We start from the raw sequence: 18,272 nt of genomic DNA, 5'->3' as shown, positions 1-18,272 counted from the left end.
TTTAATGTAAAAGGCGGAACAGCAGAAAGGGGCGATAAAAGATTAGGAGGAGTGTTGTCCGGATCCGGGCAGGACCCGTACAGATCCCCAAAATGAGAAAGCCAGGTTTCTGCATCAATGTGACACTCAGGAGTGGGTAAAAGGGCAGGATCTCTGCGAGAAACCAGAGACCAAAAAAGTTTGACATCGCGAGCACTGGCCGCCTCCCCCAAGCATGTCCATAGGTTTTCCTCATATTTAAGTTTGGATAACTTACAAGTAGAAACATAGTTTTGTCTCGCATGTACAATGGCATCCCTGATCTTTAGCTTTAAGGCTTTAGACAGAAGGCTCTTGGCCTCCCGACACTCCTTATCAAACCATTTGCAATTTGGTACAAGAGGTTTCTTATATATTAAAGGAGTTTTGGTAAAAAGCTCCTTAAGGTCCACAAAAAGAGCCTCATGGGAAGACATGACTTCTGTGGGAGAGAATACAGTAGAATCATCGAAAAGCTGGTGGCAAGAAACTAGGGCACGAAGCTTGTCGCTAAGCTGATTGGATTTAAAAAACGAAGACCATCTCACCACACGCCTGTTGCTGGATAATTCCAGTGGAACTTTGAAAGCGTCCAAAGCAGGAAGGGGAGCGTGCCCTTTAAAAAGCGTTACGTTGTATACAATTTGTAAGGGGGCGTGATCACTGGTACACCTCGAGCCAACCTCCACATCGATTATGGAATGCCAGACTCGCAGATCAAGAATGACGTAATCCAGAGTGCTAGTATAAGAGCCTCTGAAGAAGGTAGGTTTGGCAGGGTTATCATTTGGGAATCGACCATTTCCAAAACGGAGGCCGTATGTGACTGCAAGGTCTGTTATCTGCAGCACCCTAGGGGCAGGGGATACAAGATACTGAATGGGATGAAAGTGGGGGAATGTTCCACACTTCATCTTCGGCCTGGATGGACTCAGAAAAGGCTGAGTCAAAATAAATTTGAGCGTTGAAATCACCTGCAATAATAACATGATATCTTGAATGGAATTCAGATAGGAGGTTGTGCAAAAGGTGGATAGTATCAGACTGAAGATTAGAAGGACCTGGTCTATTATAAATGTTGATACATATTACGGGAACACCTGAAATTGGCCATATTACTGTTGCTAGAATATCACAGGAATCAACAGCAATTTCCTTAACCCTGCCCACCTCAGTGAGCCTGACCCAGGTACATAGACCCCCAATCGCCCTTCCCCTAGTAGATTGAGTTGCCTTTTTAGTAAAACAGCAATAACCTTGCCTATACACACAGTCCTTGGACCAGGTTTCCTGGAACATGCATATGGAAAAAGAATCAACATAGGACCCCCACTCTGGGTCGGATAATTTGCTCTTAATACCCGCTACGTTCCAAGACAGTAGTTTCCCAGGTGCAGTACTGCAACCCAGCTTACATAAGTCAACATTAAAAGATGGATTGGGAATCGAATTAATATTACAAAGTGGGGCCCCTAAGATATTGACCCCCGTGTCCAGTGGAGATCCTAGGGGAGGCACTTCTTGATAATGTGGAACACAGGATTTGCCAGAAGAATAATGGCGTAGTCAGTCCACATCAGATGTATCCCCTGGACAAATAGGATCTTGGATATTGAGAGCTTTAATGTTACGAACCGTAGCAGCCCCATCACTAAAAAAAGGCAACAGACCAGGGGGGGCAGCAGAGGCAGGAACATTACAAGGGGTGGTCGTAGCCCTTGAAGGGCCAGAGAACAAGGTCTTGTCATCCATAACGGGCAAGCTTTCTCTAAAACAAAATATCTAGATCTGTTCTAAGTGGGTTACGAGCTTCCATCTGCAAAAGCCCCTTCACTAAAGATGGATTAGCAAGATTGAGTTTGATGGTATCCCACCCTCCAGGGCAACCTCGAACACGTGAAGCAAAGACAATGTCGGCATGAATAATAGAGCCGCAGCCCCTGTTGTGGCGAATCCAATACGACACTTTGTTAATAAGAGAGGAAGTATCTTCCCTCTTGTGGGGTGTAAGTTGGGGTACATTGCACATATCAATACAATTTTGGTCAGACATAAATATAGAGCGGGCCCTAGGATAATCAGAGCTAAGAGGGGCTGGAGCTAAAATCAAATGGATTCTGTGATAAGGTCTACAACTAAGACACTTATTGACTTCTTGTGGCAGTGGCAGAACTACTGGCAGAGGGGCGGGAGCCGAAGAAGGGACAGCTTGTTCTGAGACAGGAGGCAAAGTGCACTGGGGAGTTGGTTTGGGTTTTTTGAGAAGTTTTAAAACTTCAAACAGTAAGCTCTTCAGTTCCCCAACTTCACGTTTCAGACTGGACACCAATGTTAAAAGATCATTACTAGGAGGATCACAGTTGAAGTTAGAGACTCAAGAAGGCAAGGGCTGGTTGACATCTTCCAATTCTGGGAAAGCCAAAACAGAGAATCGATTTGCGCAAGAAATCCCATTGAGGAAGGAGTCGGGAGGAGCAGCCTCCAAATTTGAATGGGATCGAGGATGAGGGGAGGGGCTGTCCAAACAAGGCAAGGAGGAGGAAGGTGGGCCGGAAGCCAAGGTTATCAGAGGCTGAACATCGGAGGATTTGTTTGGACCGGTTGTCAAAAACGGAAGCAAAGATCCAGATTTCAATCTCTTTCCGGCGTTGCTCTCTTTTTCCTTAAGAATAGATTCCACTTCCTCAATTAAGTTGTCGATTTCTCTAGAAACACAATTAGAGTGGATTTGCGTTTCTCTATTGGATTTAGAAGATTTGGACTTAATTGAGGCAGGATCGGGGGTAGAGCGTACCTTACGCTTTCCCATGTTGAAAAAAAAGGAAAAGCTCAGTCAATACCACTGGCAGCACAAAAAACAAAAATTAAGAGGTGTGGCCCAGCCCAGCCTCATCTGGTCTCAGACAGGCACAGGATGAGCCCGCCCTTGGCCCGGGCTTTGCTCTCGCGCGTGCATCCCGCAAGCAGGAGCGCTGTTGAGTTTTTAAAGGGCTCCTGCCCTTTCCAAAATGCAGCTCCTCCCTGTCCCCCCAGGTGAGGGAAATCTGGCGGCAAGAAGGCGCGTCCCACGATCCCGCGAGCAGGAGCGCTGTTGAGTTTTTAAAGTGCTCCTGCCCTTTCCAAAATGCAGCTCCTCCCTGTCCCCCCAGGTGAGGGAAATCTGGCGGCAAGAAGGCGCGTCCCGCTCACCTAATATTCACATTATTTTGGTTGTTGATAATTTCGTTTTTGATTTTCTTGTTCTAGCTTATCTCTTTTAATGTGGTTACAATATTTTGTGTATTATTTTTGTTTTCCATATTTAGGTGTTTTAGATGTTTTTAGAACACTAGGGCCCATATTTATACTTTTTTAGCGCCACCTTTGTGTCATTTTTTGTCGCAAAAGTGGCACAAACTTACAAAATACAATTGTATTTTGTAAGTTTGTGCCACTTTTGCATCAAAAAGTGGTGCAAATGCGGCGCTAAAAAAGTATAAATACGGGCCTATTTTTGTAGTTGATATTAGTGCATTTCTCCCTTAAGTACGGAGTCATGATATTAAGGTAGTCAATATTTGTTGGCATTATTTGTGTATTGCATTATTGTTTTCCTTGTTGTTCTGTCATTGAAAAAGGCAATGGGAGGATTCAAGTGAACAACTAGGTACGCTAATGACCAAAACATGGATATTCAAAAGGAGAAGTAAGAAGGATGACACAACACCTCCACCGTCTTTTGTGGGTCTTAAAATATTTTGTGAATTTTTTTTCCCAATATTTAGAGCCTGCTCGCCAGACCTGTAGCGAGGAGATCACGCGGAGCTGGCGGTCTACCCTCCCGCCCTCATAAGAGTTTTCCACTGAGCTGACCGGCGGAAACCAAGGTCTCCGCCAGTCAGCTCAGTTGAAAATGTGCGGCGGCAAGTCCAATGCCATCCCATAAAGGGCCTCCCCTCCACCCACAGAATTTACACTGTCTGCTGAGCAGACAATGCACATTCTAACGGTGCTGGGGAGGCATCCCTGCGCTGCCTACGGCAATGTCGTGGGCAGTGCAGGGGTCCCCTCTTGTTCTCCCCAGCATTTGTTCTCATCAGCCTTTTCATGGCAGTTGGACCAGCATGAAAAGGCGGAGAACATAGTTGTAATGAGTAGGGCAGCTTCAGTGTCACCCTGGCTGATTACAACCAAGACTGCTGTCAGCCTGTCGGGATCAGAGATCCTGGTGGAGATGGCGGTCTTTTGGCTGTCCGACCGCCAGGGTTTAAATGTGGCGGTCTCACTGCCACAGGTGTGGCAGTCCGACCGCCACCACAAGTCTGGCAGTTTTGAGACTGCCACACTCGTAATCTGGCCCTTAGTCATAATGGATATTTTTAGGGTGAGTTTTGGGAGTCAAAATATAGTCCATTTCTTTCTCAGATACAGGGTCACAATAATACAGTCATCAATATTTGTTGCATTTTGTTGTTGTTTTTCCTGATGTTCTGTCATCGAGGGAAGCAAGCAATGGGACTGCTTTAAGTCTACAGTAAAATGACAACAGCTCTTTTGCAACCAAACAGCTATGATATCTAATATGAGTAACAAGAGGATACAGAAGCCCCGGCAAACAGACATTTTTAGAAACAAGCAGGATATCTAATACTTCTGAAGGCCATGGAAAAACCCAATTGGTAAGGACACATTATAGTCAGTATTGCAGGAGACAGTCTGCAGGAGAAATGGCCGATCCATTAGCCTAGAGATCTGAAGCAAAAACTGATTGCTTCTTTAAGGCCAGATACTGAGTCCTTTTTTCCTGACCACACAAAAGCTCAATGCACACCAAGCATGCATCAGAAGTACTGATGTAAGAAAGAAGACTGTGTAAATGTGTTCCCTGAGGGAGGAGCAGAAGAAACTCCACTAATATATGAAAACTCCCATTTGCCTAGAGAAGACCTACTCCACCAATATGATGGGTGCTATGCTGTGATGATGGTTTCTTTCAATGTACAGATATTACTACAGGGCCAGTGGTCATCTCAAAATTTGCTAGGCAGAGAACCATCAAGTTGCCAGGGGTAATGTCTTCCTCCAGCTTGATGGACACTCCTCTGTCCGCCAAACTTTAAAGATGCCCTAAGATGTCAACACATAAGCACTGCAGATGAAGTGTCCTGAAAAGGCCTTATAATGGAGTGCAAAACCGTGATAACTAAGGAGAGAAAGCCTCTCGTCAGGGGCTAAGGTACAGTAAAGGCAGCACAAAGCAATAAGGACAGCCGAAGATACTGGGAAGTGAGAACTATTTACATGTGGCCGCAATGGCCCCCTCATAAGTCTAGATCTGGTAGCTGTTACTTCGGAATGGCTGTGCCACTTTTAATCATTGCACAAGTGACAATTCAAAGGACAATTGAAAACTCAGAAGAAACACAAATAGCCAGCAAAGCAGTGAAGCATGTGGACCCTTCACAATGACCCCAGAATTCAGAGATAAGAACACTAATGGCATCTTCAGCTAAAAAGCAAAAAAACTGCTGCCCGAACCCTAAAACCTACCCTGCCCTGTCCTAATAACTACCCTGGCCCCACCCTAAAAGCTACCCTGCCCTGTCCTAAAAACTACCCAACCCCCACCTGACCCCTAAAACCCACCCTACCATGTACTAAAAATGACCCAACTCCACCGCCCTGAACCCCAAAAACCTACCATGCCTTGTCATAAAAATAAACCCGCCCCCACCCTGAACCCTAAAACCTACCCCACCCTGTCCTAAAAACTACCCCGCCTTGTTCTTAAAACTACGCCGACACCCCACCCTGCCCTGAACTGTAAAATCGACCCCACCCTGTGCTAAAAACTACCTCCACCCCGCCCTAAACCCTAAAAGCAACACTGCCCTGTCCTAAAAGCTACTCTGCCATGTCCTGAAAACGACACCGAACCCCTTGCACTGAACCCTAAAATAAACCACACTCTGTCCTAAAAACTATCCTGACCCCCCGCCCTGAACCCTAAAACCTACCCTGCCCTGTCCTAAAAACTACCCTTTCCTGTCCTGTCCTAAAAACCACCCCGACCCCCCATACCTCCCATGAATCCTAAAACCTACCCTGCCATGTCCTAAAAACTACTCTGTCCTGTCCTAAAAACGACCCCACTCCCCCACTCCACTCTGTGCCCTAAAACCTACCCTGCCCTATCCTAAAAATTACCCCAACACCCCGCTCCCACAGTGAGAGAGAGGGAGAGAAATTAAGAGAAAGAAATTGACAGAGACAACTTGAGAGAGAGCAAGGGAGAGAGAAGGAGAGAGGTTATTTAGGCTTTGATGAGTGATATATGTAGAATGAGATATTGTAGGAGAAATTGTGAGGAAAAGTGTATTTGTCAATGAAAGCGAGCTGGATCACCTTTCAGTATGACCCTTGAACATTTGATGTTGAAAACATAATAAAATAGGCAAATGACCACAGAACACCTTCAGCTTTCAGTGTAAGTGCCTGAGACCTTACCTGAATGTTACATCTTTAGGAAGGTTTAATAATCAAAAAGCTACTAAATAAACAACTCACTGCCATGAGATACTATGACTTGAGTCTTCAGCCTACTGAGTGACAGGGGAAGACCTTGACCATTAGGCCATAAGTGACTCTCTTCTGCAGTGCATCCAATAGCAACTATAAGATTCAAACCAAACATCTTCCTAGTATGACTCTTTGAAGTCATTGTAGGGAGAGACTTTTGCAATATTAATCTCTGTTTCTTTTTTCTATACCATTATGGGAGGATAGTGAGAGAGAGACTGAACGAAAGTGACAGATTGCAAAAGACAGAGAGAAATTAAGAGAAAGAGATTGGCAGAGACAATTTGAGAGAGAGGTTTTTAGGCTTTGACAAATGATTTAAGTAAAATTAGATATTTTAGGGCAAATTGAAAAGAAAAGTGTATTTGTCAATTAAAACGAGCAAGATCACCTTTTAGTATGAACCTAAAATATTTGAAGTTGAAAACAAATTAATGTAAGGAAATGACCGCAGACACACCTGGGCAAGATACCTCGGCATTCAGTGCAAGGGTCTGAGACATTAACCATTATGCCACAGGTGACTCCTTAATGTGCTGTATCCAAACATATCTATGAGATCCAACCCAAGGAATTTAATAGGAAAGACAAGTGAGAACTCCATCACTAGACTCTGGAAAGGTTTAACTGTCAAAACACTAGTAACTAAACAAACACTCTGTCCTGTGATACTATGATTTAAATCTTCGGTGTACTGAGTGACAGTCGAAGACCTTGACCATTAGGCCAGGGTTGACTGTGTTCTACAGTGCATCCAAACGCAACTATAACACTTAATATCTTGCACATTTGAAGCTGAAAACAAATTAAAGTATGTAAATGACCGCAGACACATCTGGACTGAAGCCCTTAACATTAAGTGTGAGGGTTTCAGACAATAACCATCATGCCACAGGTGGCTCCTCCTGTGCTATGGCCAGACATTCAACCTGAAGATTTCAACAGCAAAGATATGTGAATGTTCCATCACTTGGAAGGTTTAACAGTAAAAACACTAGGAAATAAACCAATACACTGCCATCCAATACTAGGACTTGAACCTTAGCCTGCTGAAGGACAATCTAAGACCTTGACCAGTAGGCCAGAAGTGACTCCGCTTTGCTGTGCTTCCAAACATAAATATAACATTCAAACTAAGTACCTTACTAGTCTGACTCTGAGACTGAGACTATTGCAATAGTAATCTCTTTCTCGCTCTTCCATCTCATTAGAGAGAGAGAGAGAAAGTGAGAGATTGAAGGAAAGGGAAAGAAATTAAGAGAAATAGATTGACAGAGACAACTTGAGACAAAAGGAGAGAGAGAGGTTTTCTAGGTTTTGATTAAAGATATATGTAGAATGAGATATTTTAGGACAAATTGAAAAGAAAATTGTATTTGTCAATTAAAACAAGCGAGATCACTTTTGTGTATGAACCTTAAACATTTGAAGTTTGAAACAAATGTTCACAGGGAAATGTACACAAACACACCTGGAGTGGAACCCTCACCATTCATTGTAAGAGTCCAAGGCCTTATCCATTAGGCCACAAGAGACTAATTAATGTAGTGTCTCCAGACATCCCTATGACAGACAACCCAAAGATTGTGATACGAAAGACACATGTATGTTCCATCCCTAGGAAGGTTTAACAGTCAAAATACTAGTAAACAAACAGACACACTGCCATGAGATACTCGGACCGACCTTTGACCCTGCTCCTGCAGGCAGGTTGCTTCCCTCCTCTCCACCACTAAACCCGGCTGCCAGATTTTCCTGCTGCTTTTTGCTGATCCACTCCTTCTTTCCCCGGCTCTCCCTTGCCACTGCCTCTCCGCGGCTCCACCCCCCTCCCTCCACCTCGACTCTCGGGTCCGCTCCTTTTCCTGTTTCCCACCTTGAGCCCCGCTCCCCCGCTCCCTCTGCCCTGTCATTGGCTAATCCACCCCATCCTCCCAGCTGCCACTCCCTCCCACCTCCCCTCTTATGCCGGCCGCAGCTCGGACGCGCAGCGGGCGCGGCGATGGTGCGCCGAAGGTGCACCAAAGGCAAGCCCGTCTGCGCCCGTCCACGCCAAGACCACGCCCAGTGCCAGACGCCCTGGCCAACACGCCCCGCACCACCAAACACCATTACACAGCCGACGAACTCCACGCCCTCAATCCAGGACGCTCCTCCATCTGCTTCCAGTCCACACCAATGCACACCAGAGGACCCTTCTCCTGCAAAGCCTGCAACTTCACCTGCAACCTAACCTCCGAACACCATATCAAAACAACAGACAGCTGCCTAAGATGCATCTTGCTGAACATTCGATCTGTCCACAAACATGCAATTGAACTCTGGGACCTACTGACCACATACTCGCCCGACATCGCATTACTTACCGAAACCTGGATGAACTCAGCCTCGGAACCAGACATAGCCATAGCCATACCAGAAAACTACAAGATCACCAGAAGAGACCGCAGCAGCAAACCAGGAGGGGGAATCGCCATAGTCCACAAAAACACCAGAAGAGTCTCCACCAACTCCGACGACACCATCAAATCCGCCGAGCAACTCCACTTCAGAATCCACATCAACGCCAACAACACACTCAGAGAAACACTGGTTTACAGACCCCCTGGCCCTAGACCGCAGTTCTGCGACGACATCGCCGACACCATCAGTTCCCAAGCCCTCGCCTCAACAGACTACATCCTCCTCGGTGACCTGAACTTCCACCCAGAAGATAACAATGATACCAACACCACCAATCTAATCGACAACCTTGCCGACCTCGGCCTCAAGAAACTCGTCACTTCACCCACCCACTCGGCAGGCCACACAGTCGATCCAATCTTCTCAGCCAGCAACCACGTCTCCTTCAGCCACACCACCGAACTCAGCCGGACAGACCACAGTTGCATCCACTTCTCCTACCAAAAACCAGACACTCACCACCGCCGTGCACAACCTCCCCGACGCAACTCGAGCAAAATACCAATGGATCAACTGATGTCCACCCTCGCCCCCCCGGGACCCCGGACCCCAACACAGCCGCCACCAACCTGCTTCACTGGATAGAAGACTGCGCCAACACCCTCACACCGCTCAAAGAACCCCCAAACACCCCCCACAGAATCAAGGCTAGCTGGTTCACCACAGACCTACAGGAATCCAAATGGCTATGTCGCAGAATGGAAAAAACCTGGCACCTTGAACCTACCAACTCCAACCACATCGCCTTCAAGGATGCCCTACGCAAACATCACCAACTGATCCGCACTACCAAAAGGACCCACTTCAAAAACCGCGTTGACACCAACGCTCACATCAGCAAAGAGCTCTTCAGCATCATCAAAGAGCTCTCCACCCCCAGGACCTGCTCCAACGAACCCCCGCCATTACAGGACTTCTGTAACTCACTCGCAACCCACTTCCGTAGAAAGATAGAAGAAATCCACAACAGCTTCAACCCCCAGACCCACCAGCTAACTACAACACCTACGAACCCAACGCTCCAAGCAACGCCCACTTCCTCCACACCTGAACCCCCATCAACATAGAAGACACCACCAACGCCATGGCCTCCATCCCCTCCGGATCACCATCGGACCCCTGCCCACACCATATCTTCAACAAAGCTAACACCATCATCACTCCCCATTTCTGCAACACCATCAACAGCTCCTTCGAGTCAGCCATCTTCCCAGAGAGATGGAAGCACGCAGAAATTAACGCCCTGCTGAAGAAACCAAAGGCAGACCCTGACGACCCCAAGAACTACAGACCGATCTCCCTCCTCCCCTTCCCAGCGAAGGTCATCAAAAAAATCGTGACCAGTCAACTATCCTGGTTCTTGGAAGACAGCAAGGTACTCAACACCTCCCAATCCGGATTCCGCAAAAACCACAGCACCAAGACCGCACTCTTTGCTGCCACATATGACATCAGGACCATGCTCGACGAAGGAGAAGCAGCAGCATTCATCCTCCTGGACCTCTCCGCAACGTTCAACACAGTGGGGGTCATTCTGACCCGCCAACAGGCTGGCGGTGCTTCCTGGGCCATTCTGAACGCGGCGGTAAAGCCGCGGTCAGAAAAGGGGAACCGGCGGTTTCCCGCCGGTTTACCCCTGGCCCAGGGAATCCTCCATGGCGGCGCTGTTTGCAGCGCCGCCATGGGGATTCCGACCCCCTTCTCGCCATCCTGTTCCTGGTGATAACAGGATGGCGGAAACGGGTGTCGTGGGGCCCCTGGGGGCCCCTGCACTGCCCATGCCACAAGCATGGGCAGTGCAGGGGCCCCCTAACACGGCCCCACAAAGATTTTGAGTGTCTGCTTTGCAGACACTGAAAATCGCGACGGGTGCCACTGCACCCGTCGCACCCCTGCAAATCCGCCGGCTCCATTCGGAGCCGGCTTCCTCCTTGCAGGGGCTTTCCCGCTGGGCCGGCGGGCGATCTTTTGGAGATCGCCCGCCGGCCCAGCGGGAAAGTCAGAATGACCGCCGCGGTCATTTGACCGCGGTGCAGTCTTTTGGCAGTATCCGCCCGGCGGGCGGCGGCCACCGCCCGCCGGGGTCGGAATGACCCCCAGTATGTCATCACACTCTCTGCACACGCCTCCACAACGCTGGAATCCGTAACAAGGCACTGGATTGGATCTCGTCCTTTCTCACGGGCAGAACCCAGGGAGTCCGCCTCCCACCGTTCCAGTGAGAAGCCTCTGTATTCACCTGTGGCGTCCCCCAAGGATCTTCGCTCAGCCCCACACTCTTCAACATTTACATGGCCCCCCTCGCCAACATCGCACAAACCTACCACATCAACATAGTCTCCTACACAGACGACACTCAGCTCATCCTCTCCCTCACGAAAGACCCTACAACTGGCAAGAACAACCTCCACAACGGACTTCACGCCATCTCCAGCTGGATGGAATCAAGCCACCTCAAGTTAAACACAGACAAGACAGAAATACTCATCTTTGGCACCAACCCCTCGGCTTGGAACGAATACTGGTGGCCAACCTCCCTAGGATCCGCACCCCCACCCACCACCAATGCACGCAACCTGGGCTTCATCTTGGATTCCACACTCAGCATGACTCAGCAGGTCAACGCCATCTCCTCTTCCTGCTACAACACTCTCCGATTGCTCTGCAAAATCTTCAAGTGGATTCCCGTCGAAAACAGGAAAACTGTCACCCACGCCTTGGTCAGCAGCCGATTGGACTACGGAAACGCCCTATATGCAGGAATAACTAACAAACTCCAATCAAAGCAGCAAAGAATCCAGAACGCGTCCGTCCGCCTCATTCTAGATGTCCCACGCCGCGACCACATCTCACCCCACCTCAGAGACCTATACTGGCTACCAGTATCAAAGAGGATCACCTTCAAAGTCCTCGTCCACGCACACAAAACCCTCCACAACACAGGTCCTGCCTACCTCAACGACAGACTCACCTTCCACGTGCCCACCCACAACCTTCGCTCAGCCAACCTTGCCCTCGCCTACATCTCCCGCATCTGTCGCACCACCGCCAGAGGAAGATCCTTCTCTCACCTAGCCGCCAAGACCTGGAACTCCCTACCGCTCCACCTCCGCTAGATCCAAGATCTCCTATCATTCAGGAAACGCCTCAAGACATGGCTTTTCGACCAGTAGCTCTCCCCCTCCAAGCGCCTTGCGACCCTAACGGGTGAGTAGGACGCTCTATAAATCCTTGATCGATTGATTGATTGATTGATCTCAACCTTCAACTTCAGAGTGACAGTCCAAAAGCTTTACCAGTAGCCTGGAAGACACTCTAGTCTGCTGTGCATCAAAATATAACTATAACATTCGAACCAAACATCTTGCTAGACTGACTGTCATGGACATCAATTAGGTGTCACCAGGGGTGGCAGCTGTGACCTCTTGTTTGCCCTTTGCTACCCCTGGCAGAGTCTATGGGACCCCTGAATTATAATGCTCACTGTGTGATGTTTTATTTCTGAAAAGGAAAAACAAGAATTTTGCTGTAGTGCGGCATGCTTGTCTTGAAAACAAAGCTAAAGCTACTGGCTCGTTCACCACATGAGTTTACAGTTTTGTTTTAGCCAGTTTTAAGTGTCTAACTACAATGTTGCAAAAAGCAAATTAGCTGACAGGTCACAAGTTTAGTGCCTGGCACCACAGAGATGGGTCTTTGAGTGTAATCTGTGTGTGTGTGTGTGTGTGTGTGTGAATCAATCAATCAATCAGGAATTTGTAAAGTGCACTATTCACGTGTGAGGGTCTCGAGGCGCTGAGGTGGGGGAGGGAGGGAGGTGCTGCTACTGCTTGAACAGCCAGGTCTTGAGAAGTTTCCTGAAGGTAAGGAGGTCTTTGGTCTGATGCAGGTGGGTGGGAAGAGTGTTCCACGTCTTGGCGGCAAGCTGTGAGAATGATCTGCTGCCAGGTGTAGCTCTGCAGACACGTGGGATGGTTGCGAGGTCAGCGGAGCGGAGATGCCGGGTCGGGTAGTAGAAGGAGAACTGTCTGTTGAGGTATTCTGGTCCGGTGTTGTGCAGTGCTTTGTGAGCGTGGGTGAGGAGTTTGAAGGTGATTCTCTTGTTGACTGGGAGCCAGCGCAGGTCTCTCAGATGGCCTGTGATGTGGCAGTGGCGGGGATGTCCAGGATTAGGCATGCGGAGGTGCTCTGGATGCGTTGCAGCCTCTTCTGGAGTTTGGCCGTGTGTGTTGGAAAAAATGTGTTTTCATTCGCCCATTGCTCTCAGCCCGTGGAGGTGTGTATGCTGAAAAGGGTTGAGTGGAGCTGACCAACACCAAATGGCTTTAGGAGTTGTATGGCAGTGCCACTCTAGCACTGCTGCTGGAAAAGCTAGACCAGATCTCAAGCAGATCAGTCATCCAATGTGTGCTTTAGTTTTTACAGTAATATAGAGCAACTCTTGTGTGGGGCCCTTAGATTGGTAAATAAATAACTTACTGAAATTAAGAGCAAAGCATTTTTATGACAGTGGACTACCCTGAAAAAAACCTAAAAGACTTATACATTTGATGCTGTGATTCAGCTATATTCAGCATCTTGAGGATTCACTGAGTAAAAATTGTATTACAATGAGTTGATAATACCAATATCTATAATTTACAGTGCTTAGGAGTTGCCGAAGTGTGGATTGAAGTGCTGTATACATAACAAGTAATAATAGTATTAAAAATGACAAGAACAACAGCAATAAAACACTCCTAGTACTACTACTACAACTACTGCAACTACTTCTACTAGTAATAACAAGAATAAGAAGAAGAACAAAAACTTGTTTTTATACAGTGCTTCATACTGGGAAAGAAAAATATGCTTCAGGAACTATTCTACCTACACTTGTCCAAAAATCACTGAAAGTACAGACTGATCTAGAAAACATTTATAACCAGTCAACAGGCCCTTGGTTTATTATTAATATTATTATTATTATTATATTATTATTACTTGTTTTTTATACAGCACTTTGATCCACACTTCTGCAATTCTTAAGCACTGTGAGAGTGTGTTTGTGTGTAAGAGTGCATGTGTCTGTGTGAGACGTGTGAGTGAGTGAAAGTGAATTAACATCAGTGTCAGTTAGTGAGTGAGAGTCAATGACAGGCATTGAGTTAGAATAAGTGAAATTGAGTGTCAGTGAATATGAGTGAGTCAGAATATTTGAAAAATAAGAGCGAAAGAACTTAAGTGGGAAAGTATGATGGAGAGTCAATGTGAGTGAGTGTGAATGAAGAAGCGAGAGTGAGTGAGAGTATGTGAGAATGATTGTGCATGAGTGAGAATGGCAGAGGTAGTACAAGTGAATGAGTAAGTATGACTTAGTAAGAGTAAAAAAGAGTGCGAGAATGAGTTACAGGGAGTATAAAATAGTGAGGAAGAATAAATGACTCTGCATGGGGGCATCTATAGCTAAATGCTGATGCTGGCTCATTGGAGATATTCTTTTGCATAAGGGAGGAAACCATTGGCATATGGGATAGGGCAGCAGTGTCACAATACTGGCCCTGACATACTGGAGGTTATTTGATATAAGGGTAACCCAGGGTAAATTATGGCATTTGATCAGAATCTGAATCAATTGTTTCAGTTTTCACTTATTTTTCTCCTTTCATATTTTTCCTTATCTGGCTTTTCAGAATATTTAGTTTTAAGGTTTCTTCTTTTGTAATTATGGGATATAATCTAGAACCTTCTCATATACACTTCCTCCATACCTGTGCTCGCTCATCCCAATCTGCATCTGCGTGATTTCTTATTGCTTTTCTAATTGGTCTTTGAAATCTTTCTCTGTCCTAAATTCACACCATCTTCTCCCATTCACTAAGTGCTTCATATTGTGTGGGTTTGGGAAATGGCTTCATTTTAATGTAAAACGTTTGATAATCTACCAATAAATTAAATGCTCCCCACCAAGGAAAGGTTAGTGACCCTTCTTTTTCGGTGATCTTACACTACCGATGATACCAAACACATGTGTGTAACCCTTTTTCAACCATCATATCAAATGCTGGCATACCTTCAGGGGGTGTTTTCCTCACCCTCCCTGCAGCACGGTGGCAGTATTATGTGGTATGACTGGGGAGTCGCACCATGTAGTACCAGCACATTACCTATTAGTAGACCTTAGTTTCACACTAGTAAACCTTAGCTCAGTCCTGGTAGTATGCCAAAGAGCAGTCAGGCTACCTAGAGGAACATGTGTAAAGCATTTCACAACAACCACATAGACAAGAAGTAAATGACATAACTTGAAAGAAATCTGACACCAATTAAAGAAAATAAAACAGATTTTTATCTTAATTTAGACAACAAAATGAACTTTCTAAGTTACACACAACCAGAGTCATGAATTATAGAAGCTTTGGAAAATAGAGTATTTTCACTGTTTGAATGGCTCTCATTGAACTCAATGGCGACAATCAAAGTGTGGACCCGGGCACTTCCAGGGTGAGTTCAGGGGAGCCCATCTGGACTTAAGGTTCTGAAGGGCCTTAGACCAAGAGTTAACAATCAGTTTCTTATTGTCTTCCACAGGGAGTCCCGATGCAGAGGTGCTTTGGCTGTCCCTGGTGCTGCGGTCCGCGGCTGTTGGCAAGTTTGCACCACTTGGAAAACGGGTACTTAGGGGTGGATGCTCGCTCTACCCTTTGGATGTAGAGGTCTTTTGGAGCCCTGGACATTTCCTGGGACATTTTTTATACACATACCTTGTAGAATATATTTTAGCAAAGTTGTTTCATTCAAGATATTAGACATCCAATCAGAAGCCAGAATTTCATGGGAATGGAACACTTTCTGTTGATGTGACTTTTTGAACAAATAGTAGTCCCAACACGTGACACAAAATGTTTCACAAAACATTAATCTAGATACATAGGCATTCTTTCTCATGTGCTTTACTCTCTGAAAAACAAACACTTGTATAGGTTTTAAGTTTATTTACACTTTGTCATTTCATTCTCACACATCTTCACACCATAAGGCTATTCATAAAGAAGCAAATTTCAGATTAGTTTAGCAAGTTTTGAAAATCTGATGCAGGTCAGTAAGACAGAAACAATAAACTTAATATAAGTTTGTGTCATGCATAGGCTATGCAAAGGTCAAGATAGGAAGAATTCTGTTGCATTTATGCTTGATAAAGTTTATTGGATTTTGTCAGTGCCAGCAAGTTAAGCAAGTCAAGCGACACAGGTCATGCAAAGTTTAGAAAGGAAAGTTCACATTTAAATGCGACTTCTGGTTAGGCCTAGTTTTCACTCATGTTTTATTTAGTTAATATATTTTTATTTTATATTAAAAAATTCTAGATCCCCGTAAATTTCTTATAACTCAGCAGACTCCATAACAATGCTTCATCTGACCACTTTACCATCGTCTTCCTTTTAATCCACGAATCCTTTGCCATTATAATTGAAAACAACGCATCCAAATCTTCCCAAAATATCTTTGATGCAGTAACAATCTTGTCCACCTCTGCATACCATTTCTCATTCCCTTCTCTATGTTTGGAAAATCTTTTGTAAAAGCCCAAAATCTGGTCTGTTAGGAGGTTGGTGAACCAAATGTGTTTCACCGTGTTGTGGTCCCATAGTTAACTACCTTTGTAGAATTTAACATTCTAAATATTGAAATATGTGAGATTGAATGTACAAAAGCTTGCTTTGGTAGAATTTGGAACATTTCTGATGCATGAGCAAAATTCATCTCACTAGTGAGGAATAGACATTGAGAACATTTGCAACAGTGCGTATTGGGTCCTTTTTTTTCAGAAAAGATTTCTGTTCGGCAGTACACTAGAAAGATAAAACTAGTTTTCAGATAATAGCAAGGTCTAGATAGCACTTTTCCATATTTCTTTGCCTGTGAAATGATGCGGGTGGCCTCATCAAAGGCTTCTGTTTGCTTTTTTGTTAACTTTAGCCATTCTGCACAACATGGCAGAAGCTGTGGAGCATGGCTAAAAAGCATTGGGAAGGCTAAAAGATCACAATAGAGAAAACTGTGTTGCCAATGCTTCCTTTTACTATAGAAATCGTGCTTTTTCTATTATGGATGACCAACACGGACACAAGTGGTGCCCTGCTCTGCTGCTATTAACCCTTTGATGCTTGAAAGCTGGGATAGAAATGCCAAGAAGAGTGTGGTCAGGGATCAGAGCTTGACTGGTTAGCAGAGTTATCTTTTGCAACTAGATAAGAGAAGTGACTGTCATCCATAAACAGAGCAGCCCCATCCTATCAGAGAAGTAGCAGCATGCACCCCTACCCCCTGCGGGAAATTCCCCCCTTGCGTGGGATGGGGGTGTTAGGCATCCTCTCTCCAAAGGGATGCCCCTTCATTATGTGCGACGTGTTATACAACTGCTACTCCCATCTGCAGATGAGGGGCTCTGAAAGAGATTGTCAAGGTGACAAACTTAGCCTGTCAGCAACAGCAATGTACCATCATCAAGGTCTTAGTAAAATAACCAATAAGCTCAAATCCAGCCCCCTCTGAAGAGAATACATAGAGAGAGAAGGCAGTTAGAAGAAGCCCCATGGCGAAGTGCATTGAGTGCATGTATACATTTTAATGAAGTAACTGCACCTTAGATAATAAAGCATGTACTGCAATAACTAAGACGATGAAGCATGACAGGATTAAAATTGTGACAAAGAGAGTAAAGCATAAAAATAACGCTACCATATTGTCACTAAAGTCGTTAAAATAGCTTGTACCTTTTCTATGTTAGAGCACAGCTTGTTAAGCTCTAGCTCTGCCCTTCAGGTTCCTCTGGGAAGACATCATCCCACATACCTGAGCAAGAGGCCTGTAATCTACATAAGCAGCTGAAGTAAAGCACTCAACAATCAGCATACAGTCGTGGTCCTCTGGCTGGAATCGCCCTCTAATGTACATGGGTCAAAGTAGTGTTTGTATAATAAAACAGCTGATGTTCCAAAAAGTGGATCCCTACGTAAGAGTGTGTATGTTTCTATGCACACTAGAGACAAAGCGTTACCACGTTTGCTGGCAACCTATCTTACTGCAGCCTTGAGAAAAGCACAGACTGAAAGAAATGTCTTGTTTAAGAACTCAGTTCTAGCCTAGGCAAAGAACAGCTAGATGGAGAAAAATAAAACAAGACTGCTAATGTGGCTATGGTTAAAATAATAAAATGAAGATGAATAAAATATGTCTAGGTTAAAGTGCAC

General features: G+C 45.6%; 1 long non-coding RNA gene across 1 annotated transcript in view; it reads left to right on the top strand.

The window, feature by feature from the left end:
• The window catches only part of LOC138301946 (uncharacterized), a 137,808-nt gene extending 120,873 nt beyond the window's left edge, over window positions 1-16,935 (top strand). The window contains exon 5 of the long non-coding RNA XR_011205182.1: window positions 15,610-16,935. This is a non-coding gene — a long non-coding RNA (uncharacterized lncRNA). The remainder of the gene's footprint in view (window positions 1-15,609) is intronic.
• The last annotated feature ends 1,337 nt before the right edge of the window (window positions 16,936-18,272 follow it).

Source organism: Pleurodeles waltl, chromosome 6 (genome assembly GCF_031143425.1).
Source record: "Pleurodeles waltl isolate 20211129_DDA chromosome 6, aPleWal1.hap1.20221129, whole genome shotgun sequence".
NCBI lineage: Eukaryota > Metazoa > Chordata > Amphibia > Caudata > Salamandridae > Pleurodeles > Pleurodeles waltl.
Note: the sequence above shows the minus strand (reverse complement) of the source record. Positions and strands in the feature narration are given on the sequence as shown.